The sequence below is a fragment of the Microcebus murinus genome, chromosome 11 (assembly GCF_040939455.1).
Source record: "Microcebus murinus isolate Inina chromosome 11, M.murinus_Inina_mat1.0, whole genome shotgun sequence".
NCBI classification, from domain to species: domain Eukaryota; kingdom Metazoa; phylum Chordata; class Mammalia; order Primates; family Cheirogaleidae; genus Microcebus; species Microcebus murinus.
In genome coordinates this window covers 101,511,825-101,534,946 of record NC_134114.1, presented here as the reverse complement: position 1 = coordinate 101,534,946, position 23,122 = coordinate 101,511,825, and the positions used below count along the sequence as shown (strand labels likewise).

At 62.2% G+C, this 23,122-nt stretch overlaps 6 pseudogenes; all 6 read right to left on the bottom strand.

The window, feature by feature from the left end:
* Positions 1-1,763: 1,763 nt before the first annotated feature.
* LOC142874098 (uncharacterized) lies at positions 1,764-1,882 on the bottom strand (annotated as a pseudogene).
* A 3,846-nt stretch (positions 1,883-5,728) lies between these two features.
* Positions 5,729-5,847, bottom strand: LOC142873968 (uncharacterized; annotated as a pseudogene).
* Positions 5,848-9,685: 3,838 nt separating this feature from the next.
* On the bottom strand, positions 9,686-9,804 carry LOC142873967 (uncharacterized; annotated as a pseudogene).
* Positions 9,805-13,640: 3,836 nt separating this feature from the next.
* LOC142873966 (uncharacterized) lies at positions 13,641-13,759 on the bottom strand (annotated as a pseudogene).
* A 3,827-nt stretch (positions 13,760-17,586) lies between these two features.
* Positions 17,587-17,705, bottom strand: LOC142873965 (uncharacterized; annotated as a pseudogene).
* A 3,842-nt stretch (positions 17,706-21,547) lies between these two features.
* On the bottom strand, positions 21,548-21,666 carry LOC142873964 (uncharacterized; annotated as a pseudogene).
* Between the last annotated feature and the right edge of the window lie 1,456 nt (positions 21,667-23,122).

Here is a 23,122-nt window from a genome sequence, read left to right as displayed (position 1 = left end):
GCGGCAGCCGCGGGGCCTCAGAGAAGACACCAGGCTGGGCCCCCACGGCACAGCGGGAGCACGTCCCCCGCAGGCCACTTAGCGATGGCGGCCAGCCGGCGGACGGTTGGGTTGCGCGAGACGCTGCGGCCGCCCTGCTACCGGGTTCCTGGGAGGGCGTCCTGGAACCAGCGTCCACACCAAGCCCTTGGAAGGCCCAGGCGACGGAGGAGCCCCGTCAGGCAGGGGCCGAGGACGGTGACGGCCCGGGCGGGGAGGAGCGTGTCAGGCAGGGGCAGAGGACGGTGACAGGTGATAGGCCGGGCGGGAAGGAGTCAGTCAGGCAGGGGCCGTGGAGGAGACGGGCTGGGTAAGGGTTAGGGTTCGTGTCAGGGCACAAGTCACAATCGCAAAGACCTGGAAGCCACCCGAGTGCCCATCGACCCACGAGTGGGTAAATAAAATGTGGCGCGTGGACACCACGGAGTGCTATTCGGCTATGAGGAGCAGCGGTGAGGGGGCACCTCTCGTGGTTCTCCTGGCCAGAGCTGGAACCCGTTCCAGTAAGCCAAGTATCCCAAGAATGGACACACGAGCACCACGTGCTCGCGCTCACCAGCAAATGGGTACGAACCGATGGACACCTAAGTGGACACAGAGGAATCACCTTCTTCGGGTGGGTGTCGGGCGGGTGGGGGGAGGGGATGGGCATACACATCCATTAGGAATGGGGTGGGTACGCACCGACTGGGGGATGGGCGCACTTGAAGCTCTGACCCGAGGGGGGAGGCTGGGAGAGGGCAACGCACCCGACCTTAACATTGGTGCCCCCACAATATGCTGGAACAACATGAGAGGTAAATGAATAAGAACACGGGGGGGGGGAGGGGGGCACGGGCAACACATGTCACCTTAATACTTGGACTCCCATCATCTGCTTGAAAAGAGAGAGAAAAGAAAATGCAATAATAGAGATAAGAGACACTTTTTAAAAATAATGAATCCGGCCGGGCGCTGTGGCTCACGCCTGTAATCCTAGCTCTTGGGAGGCCGAGGCGGGCGGATTGCTCAAGGTCAGGAGTTCAAAACCAGCCTGAGCAAGAGCGAGACCCCGTCTCTACTATAAATAGAAAGGAATTAATTGGCCAACTGATATATATATAAAAAATTAGCGGGGCATGGTGGCGCATGCCTGCAGTCCCAGCTACCCGGGAGGCTGAGGCAGAAGGATCACTGGAGCCCAGGAGTTTGAAGTTGCTGTGAGCTAGGCTGACGCCACGGCACTCACTCTAGCCTGGGCAACAAACCGAGACTCTGTCTCAAAAAAAAAAAAAAAAAATGAATCCGAAGAGAAAAGTAAAAGGAGGCCTGTGGAGCAGGTCTGGGTGTGACTCCGGATCCCCCAACATCAGGTGCCACCACCAAAGATTCCTACGTGTAGCCCATAGAACCCCAAAAGCAACGGGAGGAGTTCTGGTCACATACTCCCTCAAAATGACATCCTGGCCTTCTTCTGGAACTCCCTCCCCTCTCAGACTCTCAAGGTTTCCTCCAGCGTGTCGGCTCCCACAGAGCAGACCTTTGGTCTGAGACCTGACTGTCCAGAAGCCACGCATGCTGCCGCGTGGCGGCGGTGTCGCGGCTCGGGACAAGAGGAGGCCCCACGGTGCGGGCTGGGGCGCCAGGCACCGCGGCGGGCGCTGAGGGTGGGGGTCACCCCCACCCCGGGCCGCCCCCGCACTCCCAGAAACGCGACAGAACCAGAGGCAAAAAAAAAAAGAAGAAGCCTACGGCACCCGGTATTCCCGGGCGGTCTCCCATCCAAGTTCTAACCAGGCCCGAGCCTGCTTAGCTTCCGAGACCAGACGGGATCGGGCGCGTTCGGGGTGGTGTGGCCGTGTACGGCGGAGGGCGCCCCTGCCCCGCTCAAGAAGCCGAGCCTCTCTGCGCTTCCCCGCCGCCTCCTCCCCCCGCCCCAGGCCCCGCGCCGGGTCGGGCCTGTTGAGTTCGCCGGCCGGGTCCCGCGGGCTCCGAGGGACGGGGGTGACAGGCGGGGCGGGCCGGGGTTGGGGGCTGTCTCTGTATACACACACACTCACACTCACACTCACTCACTCACTCACACTCACACAAGATGCGCCTCCACGGCTGGACCCGCCAAGGTGGAGACCTTCAAGCCCCCCTCCTCTCCTTGCCTGGCCTCCTTCACCTCCCCGCCCCCCACCCCCAGCGCACGGGCGGGAGGGGCGGGGCGCTCGCCCTTTGACCCCAGCCCGGGGCGGCCCTCCCCCACAACCCCTTTCAGCTGCGCCCCCCACCCTGTGGCCCTGCGGCCGCCTATTCCCCCGGGCCAGGGCTGGGGCACAGCGCACGGGGGAGGGGAGCCAGTGTATGGGGCGTCTCTCTCTCTCTCTCTCTCTCTCTCTCTCTCTCTCTCTCTCTCTCTCTCTCTCTCTCTCTCTCTCTCGGGATGTGTCCCATGGGTGGGGTGGGGTGGCGTGGTTTGTGGGGCGCTGAAGAAATCAGTCCCCTCCATCTCCTCCCTCTGGAAAACACCCAAGCCCTTGGAGAACTGCCCGCACCTCTACCTACCGTGGGGGCCGGGACCCTCCTCTTTGTCCTCCTGTGGCCCAGTCCAAGGGGCCTGGGCCTGGCTGGGGCTGCACTGGACCCCAACCACCCTGGCGTGTGGACTCGCTAAAAATCGGCGATTAGATATTGGATTCCAGCGTCATTGAGGTCATTTCACTAATGAGTGCACCGCAAAGAGTTTCCTAATCCATCTGTGAGGGTGGCAACCGAAAGAGAATTTTAGAGCTGACAGAATAGGCGAGGAAAGGCATAGGAGATTTCCACACCCAGTAAGGAAGCCTTTCCCGAAGTGGAAGAAAGAAAGGACCAAACAGAGACACCGGTAGCCCGCCCGGATCAGAGTCTGCCCCTGAGAGAAAGTACCCTGACCAGGTTCACCCGTGGGTGGGTCGCGAGCTAGCGGCATTCAGAAGAGCGAGGCCCGCAGTCTGTGCGGAAGACACCTGCACTCGGGTGTGTGTGGCGGCACAATTCACAAGCAGCTCCAGATGTTAAACCAAGGAGAAGCCAGGGAGTTCCCAACGCCCCAGGTGTCCTCAGCCCACGACTGGCTGCTGTGGGAATGCGAAGCCCGGCTCCTTGTCTCAGAGCGGGGCAACCAGGAGGTGTGATGTCCACCCCGGGGTTCCCAGGAGGATCAGACTGAAGCTGGGACTTGGCCTGAAAGTGTCCCCTCGCATGGCCACCCCCTTCCCCTTCCTGCTCCTCTACTCCTGGTGCCCCTCCATCCAGGGGCCAGACCTTAAAGAGTCACCCGCAAGAGAATCCTGGTCCCAAAGGAGCCTTCTGGGGGACCCCTGCTGAGAGAGGTTGTGGGCATGGCCCGCTGGGGCTCTGCCCGACCCAGGGCTGAGAGATGCAACCTCCCAGCTCTGGGTCCCTGCAGGAAGTGTTGGCAAGCACAGGGCCAGTCCTCCAAAGGCCCAGGTGCAGGGAGCCCAGGCCAAGCAGCCTGTGGAAGAAGCCACATGCTGTGCCACCCCGGGGAACACGACTGCAGGCCACGACCCTTCCCACCTCCTCCTCCTCCTCCTCCTCCTCCTCCTCCCACCCCGCCCCCGCCCCCGCCCCCACATGGCACAGGGCCCAGAGACACCTCAGACACTTGCTACCCAAAGTGCAAAGGGCATCAGTTGCTCCTCCAAACCCCCCCCAGCCCAGCAGACCGCGTTGTCCAGCCAGCCCCCGGGCCTCCCTGGGGTGCCCAGCACAAAAGTGCAGACACCCACCGGACCCTCCATCTCAGTTTTCGGATGTTTTTGCCACTCTAAGGACCCGCAGGCCAGCTGGGCCTTCTGGCAGGACAGAGAGCCCCGGAATCCGACGTGGAGAGCTGGGTGTACGTCCCCATGAGGAGGCGGTCCCCACCTCCGCGGCTATCCCCTTGCGGGGAGCGGCAGCCGCGGGGCCTCAGAGAAGACACCAGGCTGGGCCCCCACGGCACAGCGGGAGCACGTCCCCCGCAGGCCACTTAGCCACGGCGGCCAGCCGGCGGACGGTTGGGTTGCGCGAGACGCTGCGGCCGCCCTGCTACCGGGTTCCTGGGAGGGCGTCCTGGAACCAGCGTCCACACCAAGCCCTTGGAAGGCCCAGGCGACGGAGGAGCCCCGTCAGGCAGGGGCCGAGGACGGTGACGGCCCGGGCGGGGAGGAGCGTGTCAGGCAGGGGCAGAGGACGGTGACAGGTGATAGGCCGGGCGGGAAGGAGTCAGTCAGGCAGGGGCCGTGGAGGAGACGGGCTGGGTAAGGGTTAGGGTTCGTGTCAGGGCACAAGTCACAATCGCAAAGACCTGGAAGCCACCCGAGTGCCCATCGACCCACGAGTGGGTAAATAAAATGTGGCGCGTGGACACCACGGAGTGCTATTCGGCTATGAGGAGCAGCGGTGAGGGGGCACCTCTCGTGGTTCTCCTGGCCAGAGCTGGAACCCGTTCCAGTAAGCCAAGTATCCCAAGAATGGACACACGAGCACCACGTGCTCGCGCTCACCAGCAAATGGGTACGAACCGATGGACACCTAAGTGGACACAGAGGAATCACCTTCTTCTGGTGGGTGTCGGGCGGGTGGGGGGAGGGGATGGGCATACACATCCATTAGGAATGGGGTGGGTACGCACCGACTGGGGGATGGGCGCACTTGAAGCTCTGACCCGAGGGGGGAGGCTGGGAGAGGGCAACGCACCCGACCTTAACATTGGTGCCCCCACAATATGCTGGAACAACATGAGAGGTAAATGAATAAGAACACGGGGGGGGGGGAGGGGGACACGGGCAACACATGTCACCTTAATACTTGGACTCCCATCATCTGCTTGAAAAGAGAGAGAAAAGAAAATGCAATAATAGAGATAAGAGACACTTTTTAAAAATAATGAATCCGGCCGGGCGCTGTGGCTCACGCCTGTAATCCTAGCTCTTGGGAGGCCGAGGCGGGCGGATTGCTCAAGGTCAGGAGTTCAAAACCAGCCTGAGCAAGAGCGAGACCCCGTCTCTACTATAAATAGAAAGGAATTAATTGGCCAACTGATATATATATAAAAAATTAGCGGGGCATGGTGGCGCATGCCTGCAGTCCCAGCTACCCGGGAGGCTGAGGCAGAAGGATCACTGGAGCCCAGGAGTTTGCAGTTGCTGTGAGCTAGGCTGACGCCACGGCACTCACTCTAGCCTGGGCAACAAACCGAGACTCTGTCTCAAAAAAAAAAAAAAAAAATGAATCCGAAGAGAAAAGTAAAAGGAGGCCTGTGGAGCAGGTCTGGGTGTGACTCCGGATCCCCCAACATCAGGTGCCACCACCAAAGATTCCTACGTGTAGCCCATAGAACCCCAAAAGCAACGGGAGGAGTTCTGGTCACATACTCCCTCAAAATGACATCCTGGCCTTCTTCTGGAACTCCCTCCCCTCTCAGACTCTCAAGGTTTCCTCCAGCGTGTCGGCTCCCACAGAGCAGACCTTTGGTCTGAGACCTGACTGTCCAGAAGCCACGCATGCTGCCGCGTGGCGGCGGTGTCGCGGCTCGGGACAAGAGGAGGCCCCACGGTGCGGGCTGGGGCGCCAGGCACCGCGGCGGGCGCTGAGGGTGGGGGTCACCCCCACCCCGGGCCGCCCCCGCACTCCCAGAAACGCGACAGAACCAGAGGCAAAAAAAAAAAGAAGAAGCCTACGGCACCCGGTATTCCCGGGCGGTCTCCCATCCAAGTTCTAACCAGGCCCGAGCCTGCTTAGCTTCCGAGACCAGACGGGATCGGGCGCGTTCGGGGTGGTGTGGCCGTGGACGGCGGAGGGCGCCCCTGCCCCGCTCAAGAAGCCGAGCCTCTCTGCGCTTCCCCGCCGCCTCCTCCCCCCGCCCCAGGCCCCGCGCCGGGTCGGGCCTGTTGAGTTCGCCGGCCGGGTCCCGCGGGCTCCGAGGGACGGGGGTGACAGGCGGGGCGGGCCGGGGTTGGGGGCTGTCTCTGTATACACACACACTCACACTCACACTCACTCACTCACTCACACTCACACAAGATGCGCCTCCACGGCTGGACCCGCCAAGGTGGAGACCTTCAAGCCCCCCTCCTCTCCTTGCCTGGCCTCCTTCACCTCCCCGCCCCCCACCCCCAGCGCACGGGCGGGAGGGGCGGGGCGCTCGCCCTTTGACCCCAGCCCGGGGCGGCCCTCCCCCACAACCCCTTTCAGCTGCGCCCCCCACCCTGTGGCCCTGCGGCCGCCTATTCCCCCGGGCCAGGGCTGGGGCACAGCGCACGGGGGAGGGGAGCCAGTGTATGGGGCGTCTCTCTCTCTCTCTCTCTCTCTCTCTCTCTCTCTCTCTCTCTCTCTCTCTCTCTCTCTCGGGATGTGTCCCATGGGTGGGGTGGGGTGGCGTGGTTTGTGGGGCGCTGAAGAAATCAGTCCCCTCCATCTCCTCCCTCTGGAAAACACCCAAGCCCTTGGAGAACTGCCCGCACCTCTACCTACCGTGGGGGCCGGGACCCTCCTCTGTGTCCTCCTGTGGCCCAGTCCAAGGGGCCTGGGCCTGGCTGGGGCTGCACTGGACCCCAACCACCCTGGCGTGTGGACTCGCTAAAAATCGGCGATTAGATATTGGATTCCAGCGTCATTGAGGTCATTTCACTAATGAGTGCACCGCAAAGAGTTTCCTAATCCATCTGTGAGGGTGGCAACCGAAAGAGAATTTTAGAGCTGACAGAATAGGCGAGGAAAGGCATAGGAGATTTCCACACCCAGTAAGGAAGCCTTTCCCGAAGTGGAAGAAAGAAAGGACCAAACAGAGACACCGGTAGCCCGCCCGGATCAGAGTCTGCCCCTGAGAGAAAGTACCCTGACCAGGTTCACCCGTGGGTGGGTCGCGAGCTAGCGGCATTCAGAAGAGCGAGGCCCGCAGTCTGTGCGGAAGACACCTGCACTCGGGTGTGTGTGGCGGCACAATTCACAAGCAGCTCCAGATGTTAAACCAAGGAGAAGCCAGGGAGTTCCCAACGCCCCAGGTGTCCTCAGCCCACGACTGGCTGCTGTGGGAATGCGAAGCCCGGCTCCTTGTCTCAGAGCGGGGCAACCAGGAGGTGTGATGTCCACCCCGGGGTTCCCAGGAGGATCAGACTGAAGCTGGGACTTGGCCTGAAAGTGTCCCCTCGCATGGCCACCCCCTTCCCCTTCCTGCTCCTCTACTCCTGGTGCCCCTCCATCCAGGGGCCAGACCTTAAAGAGTCACCCGCAAGAGAATCCTGGTCCCAAAGGAGCCTTCTGGGGGACCCCTGCTGAGAGAGGTTGTGGGCATGGCCCGCTGGGGCTCTGCCCGACCCAGGGCTGAGAGATGCAACCTCCCAGCTCTGGGTCCCTGCAGGAAGTGTTGGCAAGCACAGGGCCAGTCCTCCAAAGGCCCAGGTGCAGGGAGCCCAGGCCAAGCAGCCTGTGGAAGAAGCCACATGCTGTGCCACCCCGGGGAACACGACTGCAGGCCACGACCCTTCCCACCTCCTCCTCCTCCTCCTCCTCCTCCTCCTCCCACCCCGCCCCCGCCCCCGCCCCCACATGGCACAGGGCCCAGAGACACCTCAGACACTTGCTACCCAAAGTGCAAAGGGCATCAGTTGCTCCTCCAAACCCCCCCCAGCCCAGCAGACCGCGTTGTCCAGCCAGCCCCCGGGCCTCCCTGGGGTGCCCAGCACAAAAGTGCAGACACCCACCGGACCCTCCATCTCAGTTTTCGGATGTTTTTGCCACTCTAAGGACCCGCAGGCCAGCTGGGCCTTCTGGCAGGACAGAGAGCCCCGGAATCCGACGTGGAGAGCTGGGTGTACGTCCCCATGAGGAGGCGGTCCCCACCTCCGCGGCTATCCCCTTGCGGGGAGCGGCAGCCGCGGGGCCTCAGAGAAGACACCAGGCTGGGCCCCCACGGCACAGCGGGAGCACGTCCCCCGCAGGCCACTTAGCCACGGCGGCCAGCCGGCGGACGGTTGGGTTGCGCGAGACGCTGCGGCCGCCCTGCTACCGGGTTCCTGGGAGGGCGTCCTGGAACCAGCGTCCACACCAAGCCCTTGGAAGGCCCAGGCGACGGAGGAGCCCCGTCAGGCAGGGGCCGAGGACGGTGACGGCCCGGGCGGGGAGGAGCGTGTCAGGCAGGGGCAGAGGACGGTGACAGGTGATAGGCCGGGCGGGAAGGAGTCAGTCAGGCAGGGGCCGTGGAGGAGACGGGCTGGGTAAGGGTTAGGGTTCGTGTCAGGGCACAAGTCACAATCGCAAAGACCTGGAAGCCACCCGAGTGCCCATCGACCCACGAGTGGGTAAATAAAATGTGGCGCGTGGACACCACGGAGTGCTATTCGGCTATGAGGAGCAGCGGTGAGGGGGCACCTCTCGTGGTTCTCCTGGCCAGAGCTGGAACCCGTTCCAGTAAGCCAAGTATCCCAAGAATGGACACACGAGCACCACGTGCTCGCGCTCACCAGCAAATGGGTACGAACCGATGGACACCTAAGTGGACACAGAGGAATCACCTTCTTCTGGTGGGTGTCGGGCGGGTGGGGGGAGGGGATGGGCATACACATCCATTAGGAATGGGGTGGGTACGCACCGACTGGGGGATGGGCGCACTTGAAGCTCTGACCCGAGGGGGGAGGCTGGGAGAGGGCAACGCACCCGACCTTAACATTGGTGCCCCCACAATATGCTGGAACAACATGAGAGGTAAATGAATAAGAACACGGGGGGGGGGGAGGGGGGCACGGGCAACACATGTCACCTTAATACTTGGACTCCCATCATCTGCTTGAAAAGAGAGAGAAAAGAAAATGCAATAATAGAGATAAGAGACACTTTTTAAAAATAATGAATCCGGCCGGGCGCTGTGGCTCACGCCTGTAATCCTAGCTCTTGGGAGGCCGAGGCGGGCGGATTGCTCAAGGTCAGGAGTTCAAAACCAGCCTGAGCAAGAGCGAGACCCCGTCTCTACTATAAATAGAAAGGAATTAATTGGCCAACTGATATATATATAAAAAATTAGCGGGGCATGGTGGCGCATGCCTGCAGTCCCAGCTACCCGGGAGGCTGAGGCAGAAGGATCACTGGAGCCCAGGAGTTTGCAGTTGCTGTGAGCTAGGCTGACGCCACGGCACTCACTCTAGCCTGGGCAACAAACCGAGACTCTGTCTCAAAAAAAAAAAAAAAAAATGAATCCGAAGAGAAAAGTAAAAGGAGGCCTGTGGAGCAGGTCTGGGTGTGACTCCGGATCCCCCAACATCAGGTGCCACCACCAAAGATTCCTACGTGTAGCCCATAGAACCCCAAAAGCAACGGGAGGAGTTCTGGTCACATACTCCCTCAAAATGACATCCTGGCCTTCTTCTGGAACTCCCTCCCCTCTCAGACTCTCAAGGTTTCCTCCAGCGTGTCGGCTCCCACAGAGCAGACCTTTGGTCTGAGACCTGACTGTCCAGAAGCCACGCATGCTGCCGCGTGGCGGCGGTGTCGCGGCTCGGGACAAGAGGAGGCCCCACGGTGCGGGCTGGGGCGCCAGGCACCGCGGCGGGCGCTGAGGGTGGGGGTCACCCCCACCCCGGGCCGCCCCCGCACTCCCAGAAACGCGACAGAACCAGAGGCAAAAAAAAAAAGAAGAAGCCTACGGCACCCGGTATTCCCGGGCGGTCTCCCATCCAAGTTCTAACCAGGCCCGAGCCTGCTTAGCTTCCGAGACCAGACGGGATCGGGCGCGTTCGGGGTGGTGTGGCCGTGGACGGCGGAGGGCGCCCCTGCCCCGCTCAAGAAGCCGAGCCTCTCTGCGCTTCCCCGCCGCCTCCTCCCCCCGCCCCAGGCCCCGCGCCGGGTCGGGCCTGTTGAGTTCGCCGGCCGGGTCCCGCGGGCTCCGAGGGACGGGGGTGACAGGCGGGGCGGGCCGGGGTTGGGGGCTGTCTCTGTATACACACACACTCACACTCACACTCACTCACTCACTCACACTCACACAAGATGCGCCTCCACGGCTGGACCCGCCAAGGTGGAGACCTTCAAGCCCCCCTCCTCTCCTTGCCTGGCCTCCTTCACCTCCCCGCCCCCCACCCCCAGCGCACGGGCGGGAGGGGCGGGGCGCTCGCCCTTTGACCCCAGCCCGGGGCGGCCCTCCCCCACAACCCCTTTCAGCTGCGCCCCCCACCCTGTGGCCCTGCGGCCGCCTATTCCCCCGGGCCAGGGCTGGGGCACAGCGCACGGGGGAGGGGAGCCAGTGTATGGGGCGTCTCTCTCTCTCTCTCTCTCTCTCTCTCTCTCTCTCTCTCTCTCTCTCTCTCTCTCTCTCGGGATGTGTCCCATGGGTGGGGTGGGGTGGCGTGGTTTGTGGGGCGCTGAAGAAATCAGTCCCCTCCATCTCCTCCCTCTGGAAAACACCCAAGCCCTTGGAGAACTGCCCGCACCTCTACCTACCGTGGGGGCCGGGACCCTCCTCTTTGTCCTCCTGTGGCCCAGTCCAAGGGGCCTGGGCCTGGCTGGGGCTGCACTGGACCCCAACCACCCTGGCGTGTGGACTCGCTAAAAATCGGCGATTAGATATTGGATTCCAGCGTCATTGAGGTCATTTCACTAATGAGTGCACCGCAAAGAGTTTCCTAATCCATCTGTGAGGGTGGCAACCGAAAGAGAATTTTAGAGCTGACAGAATAGGCGAGGAAAGGCATAGGAGATTTCCACACCCAGTAAGGAAGCCTTTCCCGAAGTGGAAGAAAGAAAGGACCAAACAGAGACACCGGTAGCCCGCCCGGATCAGAGTCTGCCCCTGAGAGAAAGTACCCTGACCAGGTTCACCCGTGGGTGGGTCGCGAGCTAGCGGCATTCAGAAGAGCGAGGCCCGCAGTCTGTGCGGAAGACACCTGCACTCGGGTGTGTGTGGCGGCACAATTCACAAGCAGCTCCAGATGTTAAACCAAGGAGAAGCCAGGGAGTTCCCAACGCCCCAGGTGTCCTCAGCCCACGACTGGCTGCTGTGGGAATGCGAAGCCCGGCTCCTTGTCTCAGAGCGGGGCAACCAGGAGGTGTGATGTCCACCCCGGGGTTCCCAGGAGGATCAGACTGAAGCTGGGACTTGGCCTGAAAGTGTCCCCTCGCATGGCCACCCCCTTCCCCTTCCTGCTCCTCTACTCCTGGTGCCCCTCCATCCAGGGGCCAGACCTTAAAGAGTCACCCGCAAGAGAATCCTGGTCCCAAAGGAGCCTTCTGGGGGACCCCTGCTGAGAGAGGTTGTGGGCATGGCCCGCTGGGGCTCTGCCCGACCCAGGGCTGAGAGATGCAACCTCCCAGCTCTGGGTCCCTGCAGGAAGTGTTGGCAAGCACAGGGCCAGTCCTCCAAAGGCCCAGGTGCAGGGAGCCCAGGCCAAGCAGCCTGTGGAAGAAGCCACATGCTGTGCCACCCCGGGGAACACGACTGCAGGCCACGACCCTTCCCACCTCCTCCTCCTCCTCCTCCTCCTCCTCCTCCCACCCCGCCCCCGCCCCCGCCCCCACATGGCACAGGGCCCAGAGACACCTCAGACACTTGCTACCCAAAGTGCAAAGGGCATCAGTTGCTCCTCCAAACCCCCCCCAGCCCAGCAGACCGCGTTGTCCAGCCAGCCCCCGGGCCTCCCTGGGGTGCCCAGCACAAAAGTGCAGACACCCACCGGACCCTCCATCTCAGTTTTCGGATGTTTTTGCCACTCTAAGGACCCGCAGGCCAGCTGGGCCTTCTGGCAGGACAGAGAGCCCCGGAATCCGACGTGGAGAGCTGGGTGTACGTCCCCATGAGGAGGCGGTCCCCACCTCCGCGGCTATCCCCTTGCGGGGAGCGGCAGCCGCGGGGCCTCAGAGAAGACACCAGGCTGGGCCCCCACGGCACAGCGGGAGCACGTCCCCCGCAGGCCACTTAGCCACGGCGGCCAGCCGGCGGACGGTTGGGTTGCGCGAGACGCTGCGGCCGCCCTGCTACCGGGTTCCTGGGAGGGCGTCCTGGAACCAGCGTCCACACCAAGCCCTTGGAAGGCCCAGGCGACGGAGGAGCCCCGTCAGGCAGGGGCCGAGGACGGTGACGGCCCGGGCGGGGAGGAGCGTGTCAGGCAGGGGCAGAGGACGGTGACAGGTGATAGGCCGGGCGGGAAGGAGTCAGTCAGGCAGGGGCCGTGGAGGAGACGGGCTGGGTAAGGGTTAGGGTTCGTGTCAGGGCACAAGTCACAATCGCAAAGACCTGGAAGCCACCCGAGTGCCCATCGACCCACGAGTGGGTAAATAAAATGTGGCGCGTGGACACCACGGAGTGCTATTCGGCTATGAGGAGCAGCGGTGAGGGGGCACCTCTCGTGGTTCTCCTGGCCAGAGCTGGAACCCGTTCCAGTAAGCCAAGTATCCCAAGAATGGACACACGAGCACCACGTGCTCGCGCTCACCAGCAAATGGGTACGAACCGATGGACACCTAAGTGGACACAGAGGAATCACCTTCTTCTGGTGGGTGTCGGGCGGGTGGGGGGAGGGGATGGGCATACACATCCATTAGGAATGGGGTGGGTACGCACCGACTGGGGGATGGGCGCACTTGAAGCTCTGACCCGAGGGGGGAGGCTGGGAGAGGGCAACGCACCCGACCTTAACATTGGTGCCCCCACAATATGCTGGAACAACATGAGAGGTAAATGAATAAGAACACGGGGGGGGGGGAGGGGGGCACGGGCAACACATGTCACCTTAATACTTGGACTCCCATCATCTGCTTGAAAAGAGAGAGAAAAGAAAATGCAATAATAGAGATAAGAGACACTTTTTAAAAATAATGAATCCGGCCGGGCGCTGTGGCTCACGCCTGTAATCCTAGCTCTTGGGAGGCCGAGGCGGGCGGATTGCTCAAGGTCAGGAGTTCAAAACCAGCCTGAGCAAGAGCGAGACCCCGTCTCTACTATAAATAGAAAGGAATTAATTGGCCAACTGATATATATATAAAAAATTAGCGGGGCATGGTGGCGCATGCCTGCAGTCCCAGCTACCCGGGAGGCTGAGGAAGAAGGATCACTGGAGCCCAGGAGTTTGAAGTTGCTGTGAGCTAGGCTGACGCCACGGCACTCACTCTAGCCTGGGCAACAAACCGAGACTCTGTCTCAAAAAAAAAAAAAAAATGAATCCGAAGAGAAAAGTAAAAGGAGGCCTGTGGAGCAGGTCTGGGTGTGACTCCGGATCCCCCAACATCAGGTGCCACCACCAAAGATTCCTACGTGTAGCCCATAGAACCCCAAAAGCAACGGGAGGAGTTCTGGTCACATACTCCCTCAAAATGACATCCTGGCCTTCTTCTGGAACTCCCTCCCCTCTCAGACTCTCAAGGTTTCCTCCAGCGTGTCGGCTCCCACAGAGCAGACCTTTGGTCTGAGACCTGACTGTCCAGAAGCCACGCATGCTGCCGCGTGGCGGCGGTGTCGCGGCTCGGGACAAGAGGAGGCCCCACGGTGCGGGCTGGGGCGCCAGGCACCGCGGCGGGCGCTGAGGGTGGGGGTCACCCCCACCCCGGGCCGCCCCCGCACTCCCAGAAACGCGACAGAACCAGAGGCAAAAAAAAAAAGAAGAAGCCTACGGCACCCGGTATTCCCGGGCGGTCTCCCATCCAAGTTCTAACCAGGCCCGAGCCTGCTTAGCTTCCGAGACCAGACGGGATCGGGCGCGTTCGGGGTGGTGTGGCCGTGGACGGCGGAGGGCGCCCCTGCCCCGCTCAAGAAGCCGAGCCTCTCTGCGCTTCCCCGCCGCCTCCTCCCCCCGCCCCAGGCCCCGCGCCGGGTCGGGCCTGTTGAGTTCGCCGGCCGGGTCCCGCGGGCTCCGAGGGACGGGGGTGACAGGCGGGGCGGGCCGGGGTTGGGGGCTGTCTCTGTATACACACACACTCACACTCACACTCACTCACTCACTCACACTCACACAAGATGCGCCTCCACGGCTGGACCCGCCAAGGTGGAGACCTTCAAGCCCCCCTCCTCTCCTTGCCTGGCCTCCTTCACCTCCCCGCCCCCCACCCCCAGCGCACGGGCGGGAGGGGCGGGGCGCTCGCCCTTTGACCCCAGCCCGGGGCGGCCCTCCCCCACAACCCCTTTCAGCTGCGCCCCCCACCCTGTGGCCCTGCGGCCGCCTATTCCCCCGGGCCAGGGCTGGGGCACAGCGCACGGGGGAGGGGAGCCAGTGTATGGGGCGTCTCTCTCTCTCTCTCTCTCTCTCTCTCTCTCTCTCTCTCTCTCTCTCGGGATGTGTCCCATGGGTGGGGTGGGGTGGCGTGGTTTGTGGGGCGCTGAAGAAATCAGTCCCCTCCATCTCCTCCCTCTGGAAAACACCCAAGCCCTTGGAGAACTGCCCGCACCTCTACCTACCGTGGGGGCCGGGACCCTCCTCTTTGTCCTCCTGTGGCCCAGTCCAAGGGGCCTGGGCCTGGCTGGGGCTGCACTGGACCCCAACCACCCTGGCGTGTGGACTCGCTAAAAATCGGCGATTAGATATTGGATTCCAGCGTCATTGAGGTCATTTCACTAATGAGTGCACCGCAAAGAGTTTCCTAATCCATCTGTGAGGGTGGCAACCGAAAGAGAATTTTAGAGCTGACAGAATAGGCGAGGAAAGGCATAGGAGATTTCCACACCCAGTAAGGAAGCCTTTCCCGAAGTGGAAGAAAGAAAGGACCAAACAGAGACACCGGTAGCCCGCCCGGATCAGAGTCTGCCCCTGAGAGAAAGTACCCTGACCAGGTTCACCCGTGGGTGGGTCGCGAGCTAGCGGCATTCAGAAGAGCGAGGCCCGCAGTCTGTGCGGAAGACACCTGCACTCGGGTGTGTGTGGCGGCACAATTCACAAGCAGCTCCAGATGTTAAACCAAGGAGAAGCCAGGGAGTTCCCAACGCCCCAGGTGTCCTCAGCCCACGACTGGCTGCTGTGGGAATGCGAAGCCCGGCTCCTTGTCTCAGAGCGGGGCAACCAGGAGGTGTGATGTCCACCCCGGGGTTCCCAGGAGGATCAGACTGAAGCTGGGACTTGGCCTGAAAGTGTCCCCTCGCATGGCCACCCCCTTCCCCTTCCTGCTCCTCTACTCCTGGTGCCCCTCCATCCAGGGGCCAGACCTTAAAGAGTCACCCGCAAGAGAATCCTGGTCCCAAAGGAGCCTTCTGGGGGACCCCTGCTGAGAGAGGTTGTGGGCATGGCCCGCTGGGGCTCTGCCCGACCCAGGGCTGAGAGATGCAACCTCCCAGCTCTGGGTCCCTGCAGGAAGTGTTGGCAAGCACAGGGCCAGTCCTCCAAAGGCCCAGGTGCAGGGAGCCCAGGCCAAGCAGCCTGTGGAAGAAGCCACATGCTGTGCCACCCCGGGGAACACGACTGCAGGCCACGACCCTTCCCACCTCCTCCTCCTCCTCCTCCTCCTCCTCCTCCCACCCCGCCCCCGCCCCCGCCCCCACATGGCACAGGGCCCAGAGACACCTCAGACACTTGCTACCCAAAGTGCAAAGGGCATCAGTTGCTCCTCCAAACCCCCCCCAGCCCAGCAGACCGCGTTGTCCAGCCAGCCCCCGGGCCTCCCTGGGGTGCCCAGCACAAAAGTGCAGACACCCACCGGACCCTCCATCTCAGTTTTCGGATGTTTTTGCCACTCTAAGGACCCGCAGGCCAGCTGGGCCTTCTGGCAGGACAGAGAGCCCCGGAATCCGACGTGGAGAGCTGGGTGTACGTCCCCATGAGGAGGCGGTCCCCACCTCCGCGGCTATCCCCTTGCGGGGAGCGGCAGCCGCGGGGCCTCAGAGAAGACACCAGGCTGGGCCCCCACGGCACAGCGGGAGCACGTCCCCCGCAGGCCACTTAGCCACGGCGGCCAGCCGGCGGACGGTTGGGTTGCGCGAGACGCTGCGGCCGCCCTGCTACCGGGTTCCTGGGAGGGCGTCCTGGAACCAGCGTCCACACCAAGCCCTTGGAAGGCCCAGGCGACGGAGGAGCCCCGTCAGGCAGGGGCCGAGGACGGTGACGGCCCGGGCGGGGAGGAGCGTGTCAGGCAGGGGCAGAGGACGGTGACAGGTGATAGGCCGGGCGGGAAGGAGTCAGTCAGGCAGGGGCCGTGGAGGAGACGGGCTGGGTAAGGGTTAGGGTTCGTGTCAGGGCACAAGTCACAATCGCAAAGACCTGGAAGCCACCCGAGTGCCCATCGACCCACGAGTGGGTAAATAAAATGTGGCGCGTGGACACCACGGAGTGCTATTCGGCTATGAGGAGCAGCGGTGAGGGGGCACCTCTCGTGGTTCTCCTGGCCAGAGCTGGAACCCGTTCCAGTAAGCCAAGTATCCCAAGAATGGACACACGAGCACCACGTGCTCGCGCTCACCAGCAAATGGGTACGAACCGATGGACACCTAAGTGGACACAGAGGAATCACCTTCTTCTGGTGGGTGTCGGGCGGGTGGGGGGAGGGGATGGGCATACACATCCATTAGGAATGGGGTGGGTACGCACCGACTGGGGGATGGGCGCACTTGAAGCTCTGACCCGAGGGGGGAGGCTGGGAGAGGGCAACGCACCCGACCTTAACATTGGTGCCCCCACAATATGCTGGAACAACATGAGAGGTAAATGAATAAGAACACGGGGGGGGGGGGGGAGGGGGGCACGGGCAACACATGTCACCTTAATACTTGGACTCCCATCATCTGCTTGAAAAGAGAGAGAAAAGAAAATGCAATAATAGAGATAAGAGACACTTTTTAAAAATAATGAATCCGGCCGGGCGCTGTGGCTCACGCCTGTAATCCTAGCTCTTGGGAGGCCGAGGCGGGCGGATTGCTCAAGGTCAGGAGTTCAAAACCAGCCTGAGCAAGAGCGAGACCCCGTCTCTACTATAAATAGAAAGGAATTAATTGGCCAACTGATATATATATAAAAAATTAGCGGGGCATGGTGGCGCATGCCTGCAGTCCCAGCTACCCGGGAGGCTGAGGCAGAAGGATCACTGGAGCCCAGGAGTTTGCAGTTGCTGTGAGCTAGGCTGACGCCACGGCACTCACTCTAGCCTGGGCAACAAACCGAGACTCTGTCTCAAAAAAAAAAAAAAAATGAATCCGAAGAGAAAAGTAAAAGGAGGCCTGTGGAGCAGGTCTGGGTGTGACTCCGGATCCCCCAACATCAGGTGCCACCACCAAAGATTCCTACGTGTAGCCCATAGAACCCCAAAAGCAACGGGAGGAGTTCTGGTCACATACTCCCTCAAAATGACATCCTGGCCTTCTTCTGGAACTCCCTCCCCTCTCAGACTCTCAAGGTTTCCTCCAGCGTGTCGGCTCCCACAGAGCAGACCTTTGGTCTGAGACCTGACTGTCCAGAAGCCACGCATGCTGCCGCGTGGCGGCGGTGTCGCGGCTCGGGACAAGAGGAGGCCCCACGGTGCGGGCTGGGGCGCCAGGCACCGCGGCGGGCGCTGAGGGTGGGGGTCACCCCCACCCCGGGCCGCCCCCGCACTCCCAGAAACGCGACAGAACCAGAGGCAAAAAAAAAAAGAAGAAGCCTACGGCACCCGGTATTCCCGGGCGGTCTCCCATCCAAGTTCTAACCAGGCCCGAGCCTGCTTAGCTTCCGAGACCAGACGGGATCGGGCGCGTTCGGGGTGGTGTGGCCGTGGACGGCGGAGGGCGCCCCTGCCCCGCTCAAGAAGCCGAGCCTCTCTGCGCTTCCCCGCCGCCTCCTCCCCCCGCCCCAGGCCCCGCGCCGGGTCGGGCCTGTTGAGTTCGCCGGCCGGGTCCCGCGGGCTCCGAGGGACGGGGGTGACAGGCGGGGCGGGCCGGGGTTGGGGGCTGTCTCTGTATACACACACACTCACACTCACACTCACTCACTCACTCACACTCACACAAGATGCGCCTCCACGGCTGGACCCGCCAAGGTGGAGACCTTCAAGCCCCCCTCCTCTCCTTGCCTGGCCTCCTTCACCTCCCCGCCCCCCACCCCCAGCGCACGGGCGGGAGGGGCGGGGCGCTCGCCCTTTGACCCCAGCCCGGGGCGGCCCTCCCCCACAACCCCTTTCAGCTGCGCCCCCCACCCTGTGGCCCTGCGGCCGCCTATTCCCCCGGGCCAGGGCTGGGGCACAGCGCACGGGGGAGGGGAGCCAGTGTATGGGGCGTCTCTCTCTCTCTCTCTCTCTCTCTCTCTCTCTCTCTCTCTCTCTCTCTCTCTCTCTCTCTCTCGGGATGTGTCCCATGGGTGGGGTGGGGTGGCGTGGTTTGTGGGGCGCTGAAGAAATCAGTCCCCTCCATCTCCTCCCTCTGGAAAACACCCAAGCCCTTGGAGAACTGCCCGCACCTCTACCTACCGTGGGGGCCGGGACCCTCCTGTGTGTCCTCCTGTGGCCCAGTCCAAGGGGCCTGGGCCTGGCCGGGGCTGCACTGGACCCCAACCACCCTGGCGTGTGGACTCGCTAAAAATCGGCGATTAGATATTGGATTCCAGCGTCATTGAGGTCATTTCACTAATGAGTGCACCGCAAAGAGTTTCCTAATCCATCTGTGAGGGTGGCAACCGAAAGAGAATTTTAGAGCTGACAGAATAGGCGAGGAAAGGCATAGGAGATTTCCACACCCAGTAAGGAAGCCTTTCCCGAAGTGGAAGAAAGAAAGGAGCAAACAGAGACACCGGTAGCCCGCCCGGATCAGAGTCTGCCCCTGAGAGAAAGTACCCTGACCAGGTTCACCCGTGGGTGGGTCGCGAGCTAGCGGCATTCAGAAGAGCGAGGCCCGCAGTCTGTGCGGAAGACACCTGCACTCGGGTGTGTGTGGCGGCACAATTCACAAGCAGCTCCAGATGTTAAACCAAGGAGAAGCCAGGGAGTTCCCAACGCCCCAGGTGTCCTCAGCCCACGACTGGCTGCTGTGGGAATGCGAAGCCCGGCTCCTTGTCTCAGAGCGGGGCAACCAGGAGGTGTGATGTCCACCCCGGGGTTCCCAGGAGGATCAGACTGAAGCTGGGACTTGGCCTGAAAGTGTCCCCTCGCATGGCCACCCCCTTCCCCTTCCTGCTCCTCTACTCCTGGTGCCCCTCCATCCAGGGGCCAGACCTTAAAGAGTCACCCGCAAGAGAATCCTGGTCCCAAAGGAGCCTTCTGGGGGACCCCTGCTGAGAGAGGTTGTGGGCATGGCCCGCTGGGGCTCTGCCCGACCCAGGGCTGAGAGATGCAACCTCCCAGCTCTGGGTCCCTGCAGGAAGTGTTGGCAAGCACAGGGCCAGTCCTCCAAAGGCCCAGATGCAGGGAGCCCAGGCCAAGCAGCCTGTGGAAGAAGCCACATGCTGTGCCACCCCGGGGAACACGACTGCAGGCCACGGCCCTTCCCACCTCCTCCTCCTCCTCCTCCTCCTCCTCCTCCCACCCCGCCCCCGCCCCCGCCCCCACATGGCACAGGGCCCAGAGACACCTCAGACACTTGCTACCCAAAGTGCAAAGGGCATCAGTTGCTCCTCCAAACCCCCCCCCCAGCCCAGCAGACCGCGTTGTCCAGCCAGCCCCCGGGCCTCCCTGGGGTGCCCAGCACAAAAGTGCAGACACCCACCGGACCCTCCATCTCAGTTTTCGGATGTTTTTGCCACTCTAAGGACCCGCAGGCCAGCTGGGCCTTCTGGCAGGACAGAGAGCCCCGGAATCCGACGTGGAGAGCTGGGTGTACGTCCCCATGAGGAGGCGGTCCCCACCTCCGCGGCTATCCCCTTGCGGGGAGCGGCAGCCGCGGGGCCTCAGAGAAGACACCAGGCTGGGCCCCCACGGCACAGCGGGAGCACGTCCCCCGCAGGCCACTTAGCGATGGCGGCCAGCCGGCGGACGGTTGGGTTGCGCGAGACGCTGCGGCCGCCCTGCTACCGGGTTCCTGGGAGGGCGTCCTGGAACCAGCGTCCACACCAAGCCCTTGGAAGGCCCAGGCGACGGAGGAGCCCCGTCAGGCAGGGGCCGAGGACGGTGACGGCCCGGGCGGGGAGGAGCGTGTCAGGCAGGGGCAGAGGACGGTGACAGGTGATAGGCCGGGCGGGAAGGAGTCAGTCAGGCAGGGGCCGTGGAGGAGACGGGCTGGGTAAGGGTTAGGGTTCGTGTCAGGGCACAAGTCACAATCGCAAAGACCTGGAAGCCACCCGAGTGCCCATCGACCCACGAGTGGGTAAATAAAATGTGGCGCGTGGACACCACGGAGTGCTATTCGGCTATGAGGAGCAGCGGTGAGGGGGCACCTCTCGTGGTTCTCCTGGCCAGAGCTGGAACCCGTTCCAGTAAGCCAAGTATCCCAAGAATGGACACACGAGCACCACGTGCTCGCGCTCACCAGCAAATGGGTACGAACCGATGGACACCTAAGTGGACACAGAGGAATCACCTTCTTCGGGTGGGTGTCGGGCGGGTGGGGGGAGGGGATGGGCATACACATCCATTAGGAATGGGGTGGGTACGCACCGACTGGGGGATGGGCGCACTTGAAGCTCTGACCCGAGGGGGGAGGCTGGGAGAGGGCAACGCACCCGACCTTAACATTGGTGCCCCCACAATATGCTGGAACAACATGAGAGGTAAATGAATAAGAACACGGGGGGGGGGGAGGGGGGCACGGGCAACACATGTCACCTTAATACTTGGACTCCCATCATCTGCTTGAAAAGAGAGAGAAAAGAAAATGCAATAATAGAGATAAGAGACACTTTTTAAAAATAATGAATCCGGCCGGGCGCTGTGGCTCACGCCTGTAATCCTAGCTCTTGGGAGGCCGAGGCGGGCGGATTGCTCAAGGTCAGGAGTTCAAAACCAGCCTGAGCAAGAGCGAGACCCCGTCTCTACTATAAATAGAAAGGAATTAATTGGCCAACTGATATATATATAAAAAATTAGCGGGGCATGGTGGCGCATGCCTGCAGTCCCAGCTACCCGGGAGGCTGAGGAAGAAGGATCACTGGAGCCCAGGAGTTTGAAGTTGCTGTGAGCTAGGCTGACGCCACGGCACTCACTCTAGCCTGGGCAACAAACCGAGACTCTGTCTCAAAAAAAAAAAAAAAATGAATCCGAAGAGAAAAGTAAAAGGAGGCCTGTGGAGCAGGTCTGGGTGTGACTCCGGATCCCCCAACATCAGGTGCCACCACCAAAGATTCCTACGTGTAGCCCATAGAACCCCAAAAGCAACGGGAGGAGTTCTGGTCACATACTCCCTCAAAATGACATCCTGGCCTTCTTCTGGAACTCCCTCCCCTCTCAGACTCTCAAGGTTTCCTCCAGCGTGTCGGCTCCCACAGAGCAGACCTTTGGTCTGAGACCTGACTGTCCAGAAGCCACGCATGCTGCCGCGTGGCGGCGGTGTCGCGGCTCGGGACAAGAGGAGGCCCCACGGTGCGGGCTGGGGCGCCAGGCACCGCGGCGGGCGCTGAGGGTGGGGGTCACCCCCACCCCGGGCCGCCCCCGCACTCCCAGAAACGCGACAGAACCAGAGGCAAAAAAAAAAAGAAGAAGCCTACGGCACCCGGTATTCCCGGGCGGTCTCCCATCCAAGTTCTAACCAGGCCCGAGCCTGCTTAGCTTCCGAGACCAGACGGGATCGGGCGCGTTCGGGGTGGTGTGGCCGTGGACGGCGGAGGGCGCCCCTGCCCCGCTCAAGAAGCCGAGCCTCTCTGCGCTTCCCCGCCGCCTCCTCCCCCCGCCCCAGGCCCCGCGCCGGGTCGGGCCTGTTGAGTTCGCCGGCCGGGTCCCGCGGGCTCCGAGGGACGGGGGTGACAGGCGGGGCGGGCCGGGGTTGGGGGCTGTCTCTGTATACACACACACTCACACTCACACTCACTCACTCACTCACACTCACACAAGATGCGCCTCCACGGCTGGACCCGCCAAGGTGGAGACCTTCAAGCCCCCCTCCTCTCCTTGCCTGGCCTCCTTCACCTCCCCGCCCCCCACCCCCAGCGCACGGGCGGGAGGGGCGGGGCGCTCGCCCTTTGACCCCAGCCCGGGGCGGCCCTCCCCCACAACCCCTTTCAGCTGCGCCCCCCACCCTGTGGCCCTGCGGCCGCCTATTCCCCCGGGCCAGGGCTGGGGCACAGCGCACGGGGGAGGGGAGCCAGTGTATGGGGCGTCTCTCTCTCTCTCTCTCTCTCTCTCTCTCTCTCTCTCTCTCTCTCTCTCTCTCTCTCTCTCGGGATGTGTCCCATGGGTGGGGTGGGGTGGCGTGGTTTGTGGGGCGCTGAAGAAATCAGTCCCCTCCATCTCCTCCCTCTGGAAAACACCCAAGCCCTTGGAGAACTGCCCGCACCTCTACCTACCGTGGGGGCCGGGACCCTCCTCTTTGTCCTCCTGTGGCCCAGTCCAAGGGGCCTGGGCCTGGCCGGGGCTGCACTGGACCCCAACCACCCTGGCGTGTGGACTCGCTAAAAATCGGCGATTAGATATTGGATTCCAGCGTCATTGAGGTCATTTCACTAATGAGTGCACCGCAAAGAGTTTCCTAATCCATCTGTGAGGGTGGCAACCGAAAGAGAATTTTAGAGCTGACAGAATAGGCGAGGAAAGGCATAGGAGATTTCCACACCCAGTAAGGAAGCCTTTCCCGAAGTGGAAGAAAGAAAGGAGCAAACAGAGACACCGGTAGCCCACCCGGATCAGAGTCTGCCCCTGAGAGAAAGTACCCTGACCAGGTTCACCCGTGGGTGGGTCGCGAGCTAGCGGCATTCAGAAGAGCGAGGCCCGCAGTCTGTGCGGAAGACACCTGCACTCGGGTGTGTGTGGTGGCACAATTCACAAGCAGCTCCAGATGTTAAACCAAGGAGAAGCCAGGGAGTTCCCAACGCCCCAGGTGTCCTCAGCCCACGACTGGCTGCTGTGGGAATGGGAAGCCCGGCTCCTTGTCTCAGAGTGGGGCAACCAGGAGGTGTGATGTCCACCCCGGGGTTCCCAGGAGGATCAGACTGAAGCTGGGACTTGGCCTGAAAGTGTCCCCTCGCATGGCCACCCCCTTCCCCTTCCTGCTCCTCTACTCCTGGTGCCCCTCCATCCAGGGGCCAGACCTTAAAGAGTCACCCGCAAGAGAATCCTGGTC